Source organism: Carassius carassius, chromosome 2 (genome assembly GCF_963082965.1).
Source record: "Carassius carassius chromosome 2, fCarCar2.1, whole genome shotgun sequence".
In the NCBI taxonomy this organism is placed as follows: Eukaryota; Metazoa; Chordata; class Actinopteri; order Cypriniformes; family Cyprinidae; genus Carassius; species Carassius carassius.
This window is the reverse complement of record NC_081756.1, coordinates 22,481,743-22,494,998: the sequence shown is the minus strand read 5'-3', so window position 1 is coordinate 22,494,998 and position 13,256 is coordinate 22,481,743. Positions and strand designations below refer to the sequence as shown.

The following is a 13,256-nucleotide window of genomic DNA, read 5'->3' as shown; positions in this document are numbered from 1 at the left end:
ATTAATTAAACGGATTCATTGGCAGATTTATTCATACATAAAAGATGTCAGTTTATTACGAGATTCAGTGTGCCTTTGTAGCCATTGCTTTAATTTAAAGCAAATCACTTCTTGTAAAAATAAGAATGTTATGTTTCTTTATTTTTTATATTAGTCTTTATAAAACCAAAACCTAAAATATCCATGAGCTATTACACCGTTTGCGGTAGAAATAGTGTAACGTATCAATTATCTTTATATACTAAAATAAATAAAAACTTCCGCATTTTAAGTCATTATAAGAAATGTTTGGAGATAAAGGCTTATCTTATGACGCATCCTTGGCCTTTCACTTATATGTGCCCAGCTTTCTAGAATAAAGTTAAGAAGGAAATACATTTTCCGCGTACACTGGAATTGGCCAATGGATTGACTTATTTTGCAATGTCCCCTTTAAGACAACAGAGGGAGTCAAATACTAGGTATCAGAGTACCTCAACAATCTCCCCAACTGACTGCCTTCAGGGGACCCCAGTCCTGTTCCTGAAGATATGGGCTGCATCCTAAAATTCTCCGAAGGCAGCATTTTCTTTCAGTTTTTGAATGCAGTCCTACTGTCCTGCACTTGATGATTACAGACAGGTGTGTTGAATCAGGGTTGGATCTGAACTCTGCAGGCAGGTAGATCTGCAGGAACAGGATTGAACACCCCTGGCCTTATTCAATCCTTTCTAAATAGATCCATAGGCCAGAGTTCCTCAAATCTTGCCCTGGAGGGTTAATGCTAAACTCTGCAGGCAGTGACCCTCCTAAATTTGAGGAACACTGACATAGGCTTTTGCTTTGGAAACCAGCAGTGTCATTATCAGGACTGTCAATGATGCCAGTACATGGTCACAATAGTAGATTACATATAGACAGTTTTATGCTGGCCCTAGCTTTTCTGCTGACATCTGGAGTAATTGCACGGTAAAATTTGGCACCTGATGTTTGATCGATTGATTGATTTCTTGAGGGATATGCCTAATAATAATTTATGAGGAACATTGAGAGAAAGAAAAAACAAATTTACTGCTTCACTGATTTACCTAATTGAGGAAAATTACATTGTCCAGGGCTGAAAGTGGAAGCTAATTATTGACTTAATTATTGTTTAATTATCTGATTCCATTTTGTTTTTCAACACAGTCCATTAATAAAATAATTGGCCCGTGGTTTCTTGATGCAGCCAGTAAACAAAGCATGGTCACTGACTCATTGAAAGAATGAATTTGATTGGATTACAGTGGTATTTCCAAAATGTAAATGTTGGACATGAGAAAGGTGATTGCACTCGGCCTCAAATGCAAATGCCAGGCCCTACCTATGTATGCTGGATAACAGTGGTACTGTCTCTTACGAGTTAACCTAATGAGGTCTGTGGCATAAGGAGGAAAACCTGTTTAAAATGTCTTTTTTTGAAGGCTTAATAATAATAATAAATAATGGATTTCCAACTGGCTTTCAGAAGGTTTTGCTCCCTTAGACGTGAAGTGAAAAAGCAACACAAATGGCCGGCTGGGTTGTTGTTTTGTCCTTTATTGTTAGTATTAATGATTGTACCAAACTTCCCAAAAAGCAAACACTCAGTAAGGCATTGTGTTTGAAATTGCAGAATAAAAATATCCTGTGCTGATCCTCTCCATCACTCTGTGTCTCCTCTGAGACACCATGGGTCTGCTTATTCTGATCTGCAATTTGGTTTAAATGACAGTTAAAAATTGCAATTGGCAGCCCCCCAGTGAAATATGCCACGACAGCAAAACCCATAATGCAGGCAGAACGAATGACTTCACGTCTGGATAATAAGTAATAACAATGTTAGTTTGAATAAGAAAAGCCAGAGCTTGATTCAGATGCAATAGTCATTGTTGGAATATGCACGACTGGGGAGAGGAAAGAGGAGGGAAAAAAGCATCATCTGAGTCCCACACACCGCAATAGTCTTTTCTTATCCCTTAGGCTATGGCCCGGCTAGCACCTCAAAGCAGCAATTATTTGCTTTAATTACTGCAGTGCAAATAAGCCCAGAGATTTTATTAAACCAAATGAGGAAATCTTCAGTGTATTATCACCTTGTGATTGACAGTGACAAGTGTTGGGCTGGCTCAGATATGAGTGTGCTCTCGGCAAAGCTCTCAATAATGTTCCCCCTGATAAAGTTGCCTGTTGAACTCCATCGAGAAAAGAGAGAAGAACGGCATGCATAATAATTCTCATTGTCAAGACGTGGTTAAGAGAGCAAGGGCAGATGGAGGAGTGAATAATCTGGCTGGGCTGCAAGTCCCTTACTCAGCCTAGGCTGGCATTTTTTCTGCACTAATGAAAAGGAGATCTATAGTGCCCGATCATGTGCATAGATTTTACTATATGATAGTAATAATGAAAGAGAAATATTCATATTAAAAGCAAAGGTCATTCACATAGTAGGCTAAGCTTTCCTAAGCTGCAACCTTTACAGTAACAGACAACCTGAGATGCAGATGAAGAGGAAAGAGGAGTGAGAGAAAAAGAAAGAGACTGAGAGAGTGTTGTTTCTTAGTATGGACAAAGGGGGGAGACAATACACTGTTCTTCAGCTGTGTTTACGCACAACTAAAACCTGCTGTTAGAGATAATGTACTGGTTTATTTTGAGATAATGACCATCATTCTGGCTTTCATAAAATAGAGTTTGATAAGGTAAAAAAATATAGGCTATATTACCTAAAGGCTTCTGTTATGTAGGCTATCCACTATAACGTACAAAGTGATGACTGCAGGGGTCTCCAACGCGTCGCTCGCTCGCGTACTACCAGTAAAGATACAGTAGCTCGCAGTCTGATTGGAGGTAAGTTAGCTCACCAAGACATATAGTGACATATCGGCCGTGAGGTTATTTAGACATTGTAAAACAATCAATTTTTATAAGTTAATGATTGTATATATATATATATATATATATATATATATATATAGTATATGTTGCATTTAATGATCCCGTTATGTGTTTTAATTATCATTAAACCCGTATTTGATTATTACGATTTGAAAAATTCACAGTGAATATTCAATATTCAACTTTAATCAAAGTTATTGAGAGTCTCACGCAGGCACAACACATAGAGTAGTTTCATTTTGTGTGAAAGAAAATGACTGAAGGCAGACTGCTAATGGAAATTAATGAAAGAATATATGGTTTCATTTTTTTGTGTGAATGCATAACAGGAAACCAAATGTCTTCAGAAAAGTATCGATTGCTTTCCATGTTCCCTCTGTGTAATGCTTAATAAAGCACAGAGGTTACCGTAGAAACAGCTCTGTTCTGCTGTTTATAAGCGCCCTCTGCTGTCAAACTGTGGATTTACAAATTCATTCACTCTGAAATATTTTTGTTCAGACCAATACAAAATCATACCATATTTTTGTTGAAAATCTTAACCGGTCAATGGAAAATAGCCTACTTTGAATCAGAAGTGTTGAGATTTTTAAAATGCACATTAGCTTATGCAAAACTGTTTATAGAGCAGATAATTTTTTTTTTATCATTCTTACTCATCCTCATATACAGTACAGACCAAAAGTTTGTAAACATTACTATTTTTAATGTTTTTGAAAGAAGTTTCTTCTGCGCATCAAGCCTGCATTTATTTGATCAAAAATACAGAAAAAACAGTAATATTGTGAAATATTATTACAACTTAAAATAATAGTTTTCTATTTGAATATACTTAAAAAAAAAAAATTTATTCCTGTGATGCAAAGCTGAATTTTCAGCATCATTACTCCAGCCTTCAGTGTCACATGTAACATCCAGTCTATCACATGATCATTTAGAAATCATTCTAATATTCTGATTTATTATGAGTGTTGGAAACAGTTCTGCTGTCTAATATATTTGATGAATAAAAGGTTAAAAAGAACTGCATTTATTCAAAGAAAAAAAAAATTCTAATAATATATATTTAAAAAAATATATTTTCTTTACTATCACTTTTTATCAATTTAACACATCCTTGCTCAATAAAAGTATTGATTTTATTTAAAAAACGAAAGAAAAAAAAATACTGACCCCAAATTACTGACCAGTAGTGTATATTGTTATTACAAAATATTTATATTTTAAAAACATAGCTTCTTTTTTTTATTATTATTATTATTTTTTTTTACTTTTTATTCATCAAAGTATCCTAAAAAAGTATCACATGTTCTGAAAAAATATTAAGCAGCAGCACTGTATACAACTTTGATAATGAATCATCATATTAGAATAATTTCTAAAGGATCATGTGATAATGATCCTAAAAATTCAGTTTGCATCACAGAAATAAATGATAATTTAAAGTATAATAAATTTAAAATCTGGCCATGATTATTCAATTGTTTTATTTCACTGTTTAGGCAAATAAAAAGTTCATAGTGCTGCTAATTTTATTTGTTGGCTTTTGTCATAAAACTTTCAGTGTGTTTATCAGTACTTTTTTTTAATTTCCAAAATGACAACTAACCACAACTTTCAGCCATTTTTATTTTTTAACTCAGCTGTCGCTGCCCGAGTAATTTGCTGGCAGTGCAAAAAAATGGCCTTTTTGAGGTGTTTTTTATTGAGCTGAACAGCCAGTTTTTGGCAAGAACCAAATCAAGTCACCTTTATTTCTAAAGCGCTCTCACAGTGATAAAAAAAAAAAATGAAAATAACAGAATCAATAATGGAAACTCAACTGAATATAATTCAGATTCTGCAATAAAGCAGCTCTAAAAAGACAATAGTGTCATTATAAACACAAACAGATAACACCTTAATTGTGTCAGAAAAATAAGTTGTTCTTATGAAAATATTTGACAAAAATTTTGAATTTTGTTTTAAGGATCAAATAGTTTATAAACTGAAAGCTATGACTGTGCTATCTAACTGATAATCCAAATGAAATATAATCAAATTGCATGCAGTCAGCATTAGGTGTAATAATTAATTATTGTTGGTGGTTGGGTATGTTATGCTAATCTTAACAGATCTGCATGCAGAATAATATTACTTAATTATAACTAAGAAAGCGTCCACACAGCAGTTTTAATTAAAAGCATAGGCAAACTAACTTTTAATAACCAATTGCAAAGACAATATAAAGAATTCTCTCTAAGGCTGGATGCTCTGTATACTTTTTTTTAGACTCAGGCAGAGTAGTTTTGAAAGACAGTACACAGATTATTGTCTGCAGTACGTGAATGAGTGAGTAAGTGATGTGGGCACTATGTCCGCATATGCTTAACACACACCACCATTTATTAGAGCCGTGCACTAAGTACAGGCCATGTTATTGGATTTGAGTACCGACTCCCAGACACATTCTCTGGCATTGGATATATATTAAGATGAAGCAATCTCATTTAATAACACCCAAACTAATAAAAGGCAGAGAAGATTGGAAATTAAATTTATGAATTACTCGGCAGCAGGGGTTAGCCCAAAAAGGCAGGCTTGAGCTGTCAGTCTTCAAGCAGATGAGTTCAGAGAGGCTTCTAAAGAAACAGAAAGACACTCTGGCACAACCTTCAAAAGCAGGAACAGAGAACGCACTGTGACTTATCTGAGGTCTCCGAGTCACCACATGAGTGATTTAGGCATCTGAACATAGCTCCTGGTGTAAAAAAAAAAAGTATGCTAGAGGATAGATCATTTCATATGTCATGTTAAGCTGTATATGTCATACACTGTGCCATATTTATTTTTTACTATATAAAAAAGATACCAATATTCCAGATAATGTAGAATGAACATTTTTAGCTTCATTTCTGTAGGATGATCCATTTTTTGTATCGTATCTATACTGCCACAGGACTACAATTCATTGTCATTGACTTTATAACTTGTTAAATCATCTAAACCAACAACATGTATGTTAGACCCTATTCCATTTAAACTCCTAAAAGAGGTGCTTCCAGAAGTCATAGATCCTCTTCTGACTATTATTAATTTGTCACTGTCATTATGTCCCCCAAACCTTCAAACTGGCTGTTATTAAGCCTCTCATCAAAAAAAAACACAACTAGACCCCAAAGAACTAGTTAATTACAGACCAATCTCGAATCTTCCTTTTCTGTCCAAGATACTAGAAAAGGTAGTATCCTCACAATTATATTCCTTCTTAGAGAAAAATGGTATCTGTGAGGATTTCCAGTCAGGATTTAGACCATATCATAGTACTGTGTCATACTTCACTTGGGGAAGGAACCAGGAGATACAGGAGAATGATGAAGTAGAATATTTAATTAAATGCACACAGTGATACAAATAAGGATGGCTGAAGCGAAACAGTCGTTCCGAAGCTTTGCGAGATCCCGAAGCGCAGATGTGTCGAAACACTGATCCGAAGCGTGATTCGAAACACCCATGTCACGTGACTATGACCAAACGAAGCCTCGAAGTGTTTCACTAATTGTTTCATCAGGTGTGGTCCGCCGAATCAGCGTTTGATTCGAATGGTCGGGAACAGACCACACAATCTCACATCTGTATAAAAGTGAAATAAACGCATTTTGACCTCGTGGGTTTTTGTGAGAGGAGTTTGACTTTGAGATAGCGGATTTTTGGTGATATAGTGACATAGTGCGATTTGATTAGTTATAGGCAATTTAGACTTATATTTAAATTTACACAACACATTGACTGAGAGGCTAGAGACAGACAGAGTATACATATAGTGACACATTAATAGATACATAGATATAAATATATATAGACAGCTAGATTAATAGATAGATACATATATAGATAGATTACAGATACATATATAAATACATATATTATAGATATATACATATATAGATACATAGATTATAGATACATATCTAGATACATAGATCGATTCATATATAGATAGATAGATTTGGATAGATAGATAAAATGGAAGCTCCCCAGAAGAGATGCCGTACATCTGTGGTGTGGGAGCATTTCCATTTAGAAACCCCAAATAAAGTGAGATGTGTGTATTGTGATCGGCAGCTAGCCTACTGCAACAATACATCATCCATGATGCGCCATTTGAGGAACACTCATCCATTTTGCAGGGTGCAGAGGATGGCATTCCCCCTGTACCTAGGCCTGCTACTGACACTGCTGGGCCATCTAAGCAAGGTATGCATTGTTTGGGATATAATTATAATTGAAATATAATTACAACCTTTTGGGACACTGTTTATAAAGTTTATAAGTTATATAAAGCACTGATTATAAACACTGGAAGGTTTCCAAATAATGAACCAGTAGGCTATACTTTTAATAGATGTGCACTAATTGAAGCTGTATTTTTCCAATGTATTTGTCTGAAAGTATGTTTTGTCTTCTCTTTTAAAAGTCAGACAGAGGGAATTGGATGAGGCTCTTATAAACATGGTGGTGAAGGATCTGCAGCCCTTCACCATCGTGGACGATGAGGGATTCAGGGCATTTGTGAACAAGCTTGATCCAAGCTATGTCCTCCCATCCCGGAAGGTGCTTAAAATAATGGTCAGCGAAAATTACAACAAAGCCAAGGAGAAGACAATGGAGGACCTACAAAAGGCCGAATTTGTTAGCCTTACAGCTGACATGTGGTCCTCCATTAATATGGATGGATATATTGGTGTGACTTGCCATTACATAACACCAGAGGCAAAAATGGCAACTGTTGTACTGGGTGTAAGGAGGTTTTACCAAACCCACACAGCCCAGCATCTCATGGAGGCTAAAGCCTTGCTAATGGCTGAGTGGGGAATAACCTCCAAAGTTCAGTGCATGGTGACTGACAATGCATCTAACATGATCCTAAGTGCCCAGCTACTCCACCTTCGCCATGTCCCATGTTTTGCTCATACTTTAAATTTGATTGTGAAAAAGGCACTAGATCAAACCCCAGTCATCAATGAAATACGCCAGAAGGCCAGAAAGATAGTGGGGTTGTTCAGATCCAGCTGCAAAGCAAAGGACAAGCTTGTGGAGATGCAGAGCTTGATGGGAAGACCAACTCTGAAACTGATACAGGAGGTTGACACGAGATGGAACAGCACATTTGACATGCTACAGCGCTTGTATGACCAACGTGAACCAGTGGCTGCTGCACTTTCCAACTTAAACAATGATACTGCTCCCCTGACAAGTATTGATTATGACATTATTGAACAATTATTGTCAATACTGCAACCATTCAAACTCGCAACAACAGAGATGTCAGAGGAAAAGAGAGTGTCTGCTTCAAAGCTTATACCACTGTACAGGATGTTGAAGCACAAGCTTGCACAGAAAAAAGGAAATGCAACGCAGGAATCAACTGTTCAATTAGGTAGGCCACAATGACCATACTACCCATGTGATTGGCCATAACTGTCATATTATTGTCATTATTATAAATATGTGTTTCTCCTGTTTTGGCTCATAGGCTCACATCTGCAAGAAGGTCTGCACTCCAGATGTGGAGGTTATGAGAGTTTTAGAGCCTTGGCACTGGCTACACTGCTGGACCCAAGGTTCAAAAATGTGGCATTTGGAAATGCTGCCAAAGCCCAGGAAGCTGAAAAGCATATCACACTGGAGTGTGCTTCACTGATGCGTTCAAACACAAATCCTGGTGAGCAGTTTCAGTCTGTGTTATGTTATGTAATCTGAATCATGTAATATAATATATCCTTCATATATGCCGTCAGTTTAGGATTTGTTACTAATTGCTGTTTTCATTTTTATTCAGACCCAGAAATGTCAACATCACACCCATCATCATCATCATCACCATCACCATCAACATCAACACCAGTAGAAACACAGGACAGTTTATGGGAACTTTTTGATACTCGCATCCATCAAACCAAGATGATACACAATGCTACAGCTGATGCCACAGTGGAAGTGAAAAAATACATCAACGATGCGTATTTGCCCAGAACTCATGATCCACTAACTTACTGGAAAGAGAGAGCAGTAATCTTTCCTCATTTGTATGTCCTTGCAAAAAAATATCTTTGTATGCCAGCAACAAGTGTCCCTTGTGAGAGGATTTTTTCAAAGGCTGGAGAAATTATCTGTAAAAAAAGAAGTAGGCTAAGTCCTTCCACAGCAGATAAATTAATATCTTTGAATAAAAATCTCTAAAAAAGTGAGACATTGTGGCTTGATTTCTTTTATTAATATTCATTTTTCATGACCAAAATAACATTATGCACAGTGAGGAGCCTATAGGTTACAAGCTTCACATATTAGAACATTATAATAATAAAAAAACAACACATTTTTTTAATGGCTCGTTAAGGTTGTTTCAGATCAACACCTGCAAGTGACCACTAGGTGTCACCGTTGAGACGGGTGTCGGATTGATTCGAAGCCTCGAAACAATATGGCACATTTGGTTCAACTGTTTCATTGGTTCACGAGGCCTCGATTTTGCCATCACTAGATACAAACAGATAACTGCCATATAGATTACATGACATTTAACAGCAGACAGAGAACTGACAACAGAGAACACTATTTAAAGACAGACACTGATGGGACACGGCTGGAACCAAATTAACTAAAATGGGGAACACCTGGAACTAATGGAACTGAAGACAGGAACAGGAAACATGACCAAATAAGGAAACTAAGACAGGGGTAAAACAAGGAAACTCAAGTCCACAACACTGACATACTGAGACTGCTCTCTTTAGAGTTACAAGTGACCTTCTCTGATCATCTGATTGTGGTTGTATCTCTCTATTAGTGCTATTGGATCTTAGTGCCATCAATTCATTGCAGTGAATGAAGAGGTATCATATCGATCACAACTGCAGTATGGAGTACCTCAAGGCTCAGTACTAGGGTAGTTACTTTTTACGCTTTATATGTTACCCATGGGAGATATAATCAGATATCATCATAACTATGGGTGCTTCTCGATATCCCTCCTCGTCTCCTCGCTCTTCCGTCCTCCATCCTATGACCCGGAAACTGATCGAGCACAGCCATCTTGAAGGACATCTCAATTCTCTAATTGCACCATGAGGAGGCAAGGATCGAGGAGGGATGAGGCTTCATGAGGAGCGATGAGCGAGGATACACAGGTGTATCCTATGCGGAAGTCTTTTATCCTTCCCTCGCATCCTGAAGAGGTGGAGCTAAGACACGAGGAAAGGAAACGAGGATGCACAAATAAGAATTGAGAAGCACCCTATGTACTTGCTACATTGTTAGAAGAATGGCATCTATGCTAATATTAGTCTTTTTCTCTCTTATTCCGAGGTCACCATAGCCACCAGATTCAGTGTGTATCCAGATCAGAGGGTCACTGCAGTCACCCCGATCCAAAACGTATCCAGCCCAGATGATGGATCAGCACCTAGAGAGGACCTACAACCCTGAATGTCAGCGGAGCCCAGGACAGATGAGCCCCAGAGACAGATTCACACTCAAGACCTTGTCTCCTAGACAGCCATTGGGACAAGACCACAGGAAACAGATGATTGATTCTTCTGCACAATCTGACTTTGGTTCAGCCTGGAACTGAACTGCTGGTTTCGTCTGCTGGAGGAGAACTTGCCAAGGTTTTTTCTCCATTCTGTCACCGATGGAGTTTTGGTTCATTGCCGCTGTTGCCTCTGTCTTGCTTAGTTGGGGACACTTAAAGGTGCAATAAGAGATCTTGGAAAATGCTAACATTAGTCTGATAGCACTGAAAGTGAACATCTCACCCTCCTGGCAATCACCCTGAATGCGCTAATGATGTATTCTGTCTGTGCGAACTGGGTGCGCAGAGATATGCAGATACATACGTTGACAGGCAGGTAGAAAAGCTATTTAAGGGTGCTTTCACACTTGGTTCGCTTGCCTGATCTGAACCCGAGTTCGATTGCTCCTGCTCCCTCCCCCCCTCCTGCCCCCCGTGTGTTCATATTATAATATTTGAGTCCGAACCACGGTTCGCTTGCATCATCAAGCCAGCAGCGGTTTACCCTGTTGCTTAGTAATGATGCCGCAGGTTCACTTCTGCGATTTGGTACGATTGCATTCACATCAGCAGTGAACCATACCAGAGTTCACATGAACCGTACCCCAGACCACCATTTTTAAGTGGAGTCGGGTACGGTTCGCGGGTGCTCACCCGAGTTTGGAAGACAGCGTTCACATCATCCAAACGAACCGAACTCTGACATCAATCCGAACCCGGGTGTGCACCAAAAGTGATAGTTTGAAAGCACCCTAAAACGCTCGGACCGTTTTGTTTGGACGTATATTTCCACAGAATATATAAATACAGATAAATAAATTTAAACCACTTAACTAAATGATTGCTATCGGGATGTGAAGAGACTTTCAACCAGTATAACAAAAAAAAAATTCTCAAGACAATCACCTTTGCATCGTTATTTACCAGCATTTTCGTTGACTTGATTGCACAGATTATTTAAACTGAACTGAGCTGGATGATGACATCATTGAATTCAATGATGAACTGCCTTTTTGCTTTAAGGACACACTTTCTATTTAATGCCATTCAGCTGCTTTGTTACAATCTATATTGTTAAAAGTGCTATATAAATAAAGGTGACTTGACTTGACATGCATGGACAGATAGAGCTAGACTTTTACTACATAATTGCTTGACTGAATAATAGGCCTCAATCCACAATAGTGCAGTTATACTTGTATTAATAATATATTTATTTACATTTATTTAATATTACAATTATTTTAATTGCATTTATTTTAACATGTTTCTTTTAATTTTCTATCTATCTATACATCTATCTATCTATGAAATTGTAGATTGGTGTGTTTTTTTTCCAGAGGAGTGAGTGCAGTGAGCGGCTGCTGATTGACTGCAGACATCGACCAGCGCGTCCATCTTCCGCTGCACTTCCAAACCTCCATCAACAGATGCAGAGTCTCTTCGGAAACACATTTATTTATGTGTTTATGTAGATAATTTAGACATCCATTACTGTGATTACCTTTGAGAGTTGGTGGAACAACAGATGCACAAGGACAGTTCATTCAATATTACTTAGTGAGAGCACCTGCCCACACTGTGAGTGGAGCAAGAGACGAGATTCCTAAACAACAAAGCACTTCAATTTATTCCTAGTTATTATTTGCCAGTCTTAATCAATAACTAAACGTCGTAAGTAACCTACTCCGGGAAGATAATTTATTGGGGGAAACATTGAACGTAAGTGTTACTTTAAAGAAAGGCTTCTGGACACAAGAGGGCGCTCATACAACATTTATTAATTTCATTTTAAAGCTAGTGATGTCTCAAGCTCTAAACCAAACTGCATCCAAAAACTTAGACAGCTGACTTGCTGCCTCACTGTCGTATGAGGAAATTACTTTGCAGGCAGTGTTTTTGCGTGAAGGCACCTCATGAAACTGATTTTGGACAGGCTTCTGAGGCAGCATAACGGTATAATGATCTACACCAAAATATAGAGATCTTTGGTGATTAAGTGAATATTTAATTACTGTCATATTAATTTCTCGCTAGAAATGACATCAAAAAGGGAAAACATTGATCAAAAACATACATTTACACACAAACTGCAACTACCAACCGCAGCTTTCAGATACCGCCTTTATTTTTTTTTAGTTTAACTGCCACGGAATGGAATGCACAGGATTGTGGGATATCAAAGGCAGCGAAGGATACATCTACTAGTTCAAGCCTCAGAAGTCATGCCAATATCTAAATGTCTGATGCATATGGGACACATAAGTGGAAACACTTCAGGAGTGTCGAAGTCATCCTCAGATTGGTTGAATTATACAGGATTTCTGGGAGACGTGTGTTGGTGTTCTTTAAAATGTTCCACCTGGAAACAAAGATGCAGTGACAATAAACCCCCTCACGAAAGAAGAAAGCTGTAGTGTTTACAACTGTGATGACGAGCACTTATCTGGATCAGCTAAATACTGGAATTTCAAAAGTATGTGAAATAAATTTGTGGTATAGAATCTTAAAATATGTATGAGAGTTTTACACAATGGTCTGGCGACATTTCCATGACACAGAAAAGCATACACTGCCTGCGTACCAGGGGGGCAGGGTTTCATAATTTTCTGAAGCACCCCTGGGCACCGCCATTGGCTAGCGGACCCCCACCTGCTGTTAACATTCAATTGACTCACATTCATTTTGGCGTCACTTTGACGCGAATAACTTTACATCTGAGGCGTTTAAAGACACCATTTGTCCATTAATTATTTCTAAAGAAACACGAACATATATAAAAGGCTCCATTACCTCGTATCTTACATTA

At 37.7% G+C, this 13,256-nt stretch overlaps 1 protein-coding gene across 1 annotated transcript in view; it reads right to left on the bottom strand.

Moving 5' to 3' along the window:
• Nucleotides 1–13,256, bottom strand: part of LOC132106607 (chromodomain-helicase-DNA-binding protein 9-like) — a 263,046-nt gene that overhangs the window by 93,973 nt on the left and 155,817 nt on the right. The gene's annotated exons all lie outside the window — the stretch shown is intronic.